The 6,681-nt window shown below is 42.5% G+C and overlaps 1 long non-coding RNA gene across 1 annotated transcript; it reads right to left on the reverse strand.

Annotated features, from left to right (window-relative positions):
- Positions 1-3,008: 3,008 nt before the first annotated feature.
- On the reverse strand, positions 3,009-5,201 carry LOC120437982. Its single transcript, XR_005611555.1, has 3 exons — positions 5,141-5,201; positions 4,955-5,056; positions 3,009-3,067 (listed from the first exon to the last, which is right to left on the reverse strand). It is a non-coding gene; the product is annotated as an uncharacterized LOC120437982 (long non-coding RNA).
- Positions 5,202-6,681: the final 1,480 nt, after the last annotated feature.

Below are 6,681 nucleotides of genomic sequence, written 5' to 3' on the forward strand. Positions count from 1 at the left end.
CAGTTCAGCCATAACTTTAAACTTCTCCTGCTCATACATGCTTGGAACGATCTTGTCACTGAAGTGGACGCGCAACGAGATATCATAGCGTGGCTCAAGCACGTTCATCACAGTTTAAACTCCTTGTTTTGCACAACAGACGACGGCCTCCCGTCTGCAGCTAAACACCCCATTAGCTTTAGTAATAGCTTTAGCCTGGTCGGACTGGGCAGCAAAGGGCTGCTTAAATGCCGCAAACGTCTCTGCTCCGCTACTTGGACCGCTAGCGTTGACCATAACTACTGCTTGACAGACTGACCACGCGCACCATGCACATACTTTTTTTTTTCTTTTTTGAATCTTCGGATCACGTGCGTACCGATCCGTGGAGTGGGATCGGTTCGGATTTCGGATCAACCGTGATCCGTTGCAACACTACTTAGAAGCGGTTTGGCTGGTTTTTATGGGGGCTCGGTCTTGAGAAAGTGAGCAAACCACAGTCTTAGTAACACACCCTGAACTGCACACTTTAACAAACAGCATGAGATTTCTTATAGGGCGATCGCCTTGTGTCCTTGGGCAAGACATTTCACCCGTTGCCTACTGGTGGTGGTCAGAAGGGCCCATGGCGTGATATGGCAGCCTCGCTTCTGTCAGTCTGCCCCAGGCAGTTGTGGCTTGCCTCTAACAGTGTGTGAATGGGTGGATGACTGGGTGTGTAAAGCGCTTTGGGGTCCCTAGGGGGGACTAGTAAACGCGCTATACAAATAAAGCCATTTACCATTTTAACAGTAATGTAAAAATCTAAAAATCCTGTGATTCATTGTTATTAAGCACAAACACATCTATGGCCCTGTTTCCATTAGTAGCTGCTCGGATCGACTCACCACAGTTCACCATGACTGAACTGAATCCTGTGGTGGATTTTTGTTTGATATGTATAACTATGTAACTATATACACTATATATCTATGTGCACTGAACATATATATTTTAACTTTCATGTGGAGCCTTAAGCACAAGACATTTTGCTTCACCGAGGTTTATTAAGTTGGTACTGTAACAGGGCAGTTAATGTAGGGGGAGAGTTCTCTTGAATAATTTACTCTCCGGTAACTAACCTTCCCTAATACACACTCAACGTCTTTAATGCAGCACAACCAAAACAGTAACATTGTAACAGAGATCCTGAACACATCACGATAAAATACCATACAAAATAAACACACACACACACACACACACACACACACACACACACTTTGAACCCACACTGAAGTGTTTTTATATATGAGAAAGCATGTAACCTATAAGATTGTGCCACTTGCTGTATAAGTTTTAATAGTTAGGATTAATGTGTGACCTTTGACCGTGTCATGACCTATTGTGATAGGCCAGAGCAAGGGGTACTCAGAGTCCTGACTGGCCTTTGGCCAAGACCTTGGCCGCTACCTGACCCCAGCAGCTGTGCTGGGCGTGTGGGAAAGTTACCCAGCAGTAGTGGGCGGGGATACTGGTCCCTATATTAGGGGACCAGAGGACAACCCCAGAGCTTTTTTTCCTCCTGCTGTTGCTCTCTGTCTGTCTCTGTGTTGCTCTGCTGTCTGTGCTTAAGGCTGTACACCCCGGGGTTTTGCTTTGCTTGCTTTCTGCTATGTAATTCTCTTGCTAAATGTCTGTATGTAATTTTCCTGCTGTTCATATGATTCAGTGTATTAAACTCTGTTCTAAGAATTCTACTCTTTTACAGAGCATCTTTTTGAGTTTCTTGATTTTAATTGGATTTGGATCTCCACATCGTTGGTGGAAGAAGGTTATCAGAATGGCTTCAAAATTTGCGACCACAATCCACTGGTTTCCATTACAGTTGAGGACCACCTAATGTGGTCGTCTCAATACAGCCAAGTGTCGACTGACATCATTAGTAAGTGCTAATGCTGCTAATTTACATCATATCAGTTATTTACAAAGTTATTGAAGAAACAGTTATTCAGCTTCATTCCCACTGATCTCGACTACAAACTGTTTCACTTTGGTTTTTGTTTAAAGCCTCGATGTTTAAAACGTTTCCCTGTCATCACATTTGCACCGTCTGATTTCAAAGTTTGTTTTCTTTTGGTCATTTAGTCCACAGAGTCCTTGGTGTTCTGAAAGGGACCTATAAATAAAAGTATTGTTGTTAATATTAATAATGAAAGTTGTACATGTACAGACCATAAATATGGAGTCCAGCTGTGTTTGATGCTGCTGGGCAGACTGACCACTGGGAACCTCTGAGCTCTGCTGGTCCACTCTGTGGAGGAACCATGGACACACACACACACACACACACACATGAAGCCACTTTCATTATTAAAGTGTGAATTTAGCCTCTAAAAGCTGCATTCAATCAGTGTTGCTGCTTCCCTTTGTCTGACCTCACGTATGTGCTTCTGAAAGAACCATTAATCCCCGTAAACACTTTTAAACCTGTGAAAAAACCTTTTTAGAACAGTTTAAGCTGTTATATGTTGAACTCCTGGCTGACATCATATTAAATGCTGTGGATTCAGAATATGATGTCACTCAAGTTTACATGTGTGAAGGCAGACGAGTCAGTACTTTGGTAATACAGTGTAAAGTTGCACTGATTGATTTCCATGAACACCACTGTGGTTCAGTGTTGTCCTGATGGAGTAACAGCAGCCAGTATGATCCAGGCTTTAGCTGCTGGGTCTCTGTGTGACCTCTCAGACTGTTTAACAGATAAGACACAAAGAGAATCAGAGCAGCTCTTTAAAGACAAACATGAACCCACTCAGGTCACACTTTCCCCACAGATATGAGCATCACTGTCCTCAAACAGCAAATGACCAAGTCTAACATTTGGATCTTTTCTCTTTCATTGTTTTCTTTTTAATGAATCTTTGTAACAATCTGAGGATGTTTCAGGTCAGATTTATCCAGGAAACACAAACATGTAAAGGAGTCATCACAGCTCTCTGACCTCGTTGGTCCAGGTTCACCACTGAAGAATGGAGGGTGATCTTTGGACCGGTCACTCCTCACAGACGGACAGCTGGACCCTGCAGACTGTGACCTCTGACCTCTGCAGACACAAACATGATTGAAGCAGCTGTGATCACACAGACTGCAGATGATGCAGCTGTTTCCTGTCAGTAACATCCTCTTAGATTAGAGTTCAGCTTTTTACAGGAAAACTGGACAAAACTGATTTTTGTTACAAATTCATTTTCATTTCCTCTCAGCTCACAAACACAGAAAATCAACAAAAATTCACATGTACAGACCCGATATCTGATTTATCTGACTTCCGCAGGCACAAACATCCTCCACTGCAACCACTGAACATCCAAGGTATGGACATCGAGGCTGTGGACAGCTACAGGTACCTTGGTGTTCATCTGAACAACAAACTGGACTGGACTCATAACTCAGACGCCCTCTACAGGAAAGGGCAGAGCAGGCTGTACCTGCTGCGGAGACTCAGGTCGTTTGGAGTGGAGGGCCCACTCCTGAAGACCTTCTATGACTCTGTGGTGGCCTCAGCCATCTTTTATGGTGTGGTCTGCTGGGGCGGCAGCATCTCTGCTGGGGACAGGAAGAGACTGAACAGGCTGATCAGAAGGGCCAGCTCTGTTCTAGGATGCCCTCTGGACCCAGTGGAGGTGGTGAGTGACAGGAGAATGGTGGCTAAGCTGTCATCCCTGTTGGACAACATCTCCCACCCCATGCATGAGACTGTGACAGCACTGAGCAGCTCCTTCAGTGGGAGACTGCGGCACCCGGTGTGTGTGACGGAGAGATTTCGCAGGTCTTTCCTCCCACTGCTGTCAGACTCACAACAAAGCATTTAACTGATCAATCACACACTCCACAAATGTGCAATAACACAATGTGCAATAATCTTTCTGGCAACCGTTGTATTTTTCACTCTGTTGTATATAACATTTGTATTCTATTTTTATCCTATTGTATATTTTACTCTATTTATTCTACTGTATATATTATTCTATTTTTATTCTATTCTGTACAGTTGTGTACTGTATTTATTCTTTTTTATTTTATTCTAATTGTCCTTCATAACTTTTGCACTGTCCACTTCCTGCTGTGACAAAACAAATTTCCCACGTGTGGGACTAATAAAGGTTATCTTATCTTATCTTAAAACATATCTGAGATTTATATTCTCAGTTTATCCAACACTACTAAGCAGTCTTTACCTTTAAATGTAAGCTCCTGTCCTTTCTTAACTTTCTCCATCTCTGAGGGAGGTCAGCTCTCTTTCTTTTTGTCTGTTAGTTTCTCAGCTGATGTTTTTTGAGCTGATAGAAATGCTGCATTTGAAATGAGCTGGCACTTTAACAATGTTTTTCCCTTTATTCTCCTCTACAGTAGGCTAACTAGATGCTGAAGCACCACGACTGCAACTTATGGACACCTGCAGTCATTCACTGTCCCACTTTTAACCTGCGACTTTAGCACACGTCATCTGTTTTTATGCGACATCTTAATAAATATAAATAAAGGAACAAAAGCCTTTCATGTGTTTCTATTGAAGCTTAGATGTTTGAAGGCTTGTAGTGATGTGAAATAAGAAAATGTGTACTGGATTTCTGGAACCAAATGTGAGCTGAGGCATATTTTTAAAAGGATTATATGCTAAAAATTACAAAAACAAATTCTCTCTCTGTTTCTCCTCTTTAACCTCGTTACAAACACTACAACTAACAGGTGGATTTTCCTGTTTTAGCTCAGCCAGCAAACAAAGCAGAACCACTTCCTGCTGAAGAGGCAGAGAGTGAAAGTTTTTAAATAAACTCATTGCTGCAGCAAAACAGTGAGACAGATTTTAAGCTTCAGTATTTTTATTCTCCACTAAGTCATTGCTTCTGTCACTAATTAGCTAACATAAACTGGTCTATGTCTGTTAGCAACCAACCAACTCAAAGAGTTCATGTTACTAACAGCTCACCTCTCTGCAGCAGACACAGGCTGGACTTTAAAAGTAATGGGCCAATCTTTAGACGCGTCACTCTTTAAGGACACAGAGCTGGGTGGAGGTCCAGGTGGGTTCCTGTGAATAATGATGGAGCAGTGATGTGAGTGCTGAGCTGTGACATGGAGAAGAGTCATGGACAGTTAGAGATGGTCATCTCACCTCTGAGCTTTGGTCTGGCTCTCATGTTCCCCACACAGAGTGCTTTTAGAGGAGGGACTCCTCCTCTCTGTCCTCACACTGATCCATGCTGCTCAATTCAGCTCACACACACTTTCTACCTTCACCTGCAGAGGAAACACAAATCATTCATGTGCACATCAACTGAGAGCTGCAGAGGTCGTGTCTGATGTGTTGGACTAACATCCATCTGAGACTCAGCTTTCATCAGTTCACTACAAAAAGTGTCACAGAGCCGAGTTCAGCCTCCAAATCCTCCATTACTGTAGTCCTACAAAGGTCAAACATGGCTGCAGAGAGCAGCTTTATGTCAGTAACAATGTCCAGGACCGAGCTGACTGCTTACAGAGTCCATACTCTGACTGCTAGCTGCTCTGCTGGCTAAGCTAACTCATGTTAATGCTGCTCAGAAAATGGAAATAAAATATTAAAGAGTGAAAAGTAAAGCTTGGAGTCACAGGATGATGCTGATATAAGCAAACAGAGCACTGAGTTCTTCATCGTTGTTACAGTTCCTTTGTTTTTAAGCCACAGAAATAATCTTAAGGAAAAAAAATGGAAATGTTGATCAATCTGTTTATTTGTAAGACAAACATTGCTTAGTTTGTGGAAAGCTGCATGAAGCTGGCAGCGTGACATTTGTCTCAAAACTGCACGTGTGATGGAGCGAGATGTTTTAGATATTTGTGCACAGAGGAAGGTTTTTGATTGGTGAAGCTGAACTTAATAAACTGAGTATAAATGATGAGGATCTATTCAGGTTGGGATGTGTGGATTGAAGCACATACTTGTGAGTCCTCAGATGTAACACACAAATCACTCCACACGTGTGTAAATCTTATGGATCATATGTACCCAGTCAAGTTACTCTAGAGACACGTTTCTCTGTTAATGAGCTGAGATCTTTGATTGGGACTCTTCATCCAAGAGAAACCCTCCCTGTCACCATGGTTACTGATTGTCACCTGTGTGCACTGAGAGTAGAGAGAGGGCGTTTATCAATATGCGTACTTGTGCGTACTTGCGTTCTCGTGTACTCGTGATACGTCATCAGTCGGAGACCAAGTACTGTTCCAATTGGCACGCATCAAGCCGAGAACGCGAAAAAAGTCCCGGATGTGTTCTCGATCCGCCCATTTTATCGAGCATGCATCGGTGTGGACTTGGGACAGCTATATATCCCAGAATGCATTTCGTCCAAAACTCAACAGCGGACTCCCGGCACATCATTTTCAACCCCCCCTCGCGGACTTCTCACTACTCAGGTTAAAGAAACCCCAGCAGCTGTCTATAGTATTGAGTGTCCACTAGAATAGAAATAAAAGCGTTCTAACATCTCACCTGCTTGTTTTTATTAAGGTATATACACATATGTACATGTACACTATTTTTATTAATAGAGGTTTCACTACTGAGGTTAAACATGATATATAAGTCACTTAGATCACTTCTAAATGTTACTGTTTGGTTTATTTCAGTGTTTTATTTGTTCCTGAGTAAACCGGTTTGGCTGTGATTAAAGT

The sequence above is a fragment of the Oreochromis aureus genome, linkage group 3, assembly GCF_013358895.1.
Source record: "Oreochromis aureus strain Israel breed Guangdong linkage group 3, ZZ_aureus, whole genome shotgun sequence".
In the NCBI taxonomy this organism is placed as follows: Eukaryota; Metazoa; Chordata; class Actinopteri; order Cichliformes; family Cichlidae; genus Oreochromis; species Oreochromis aureus.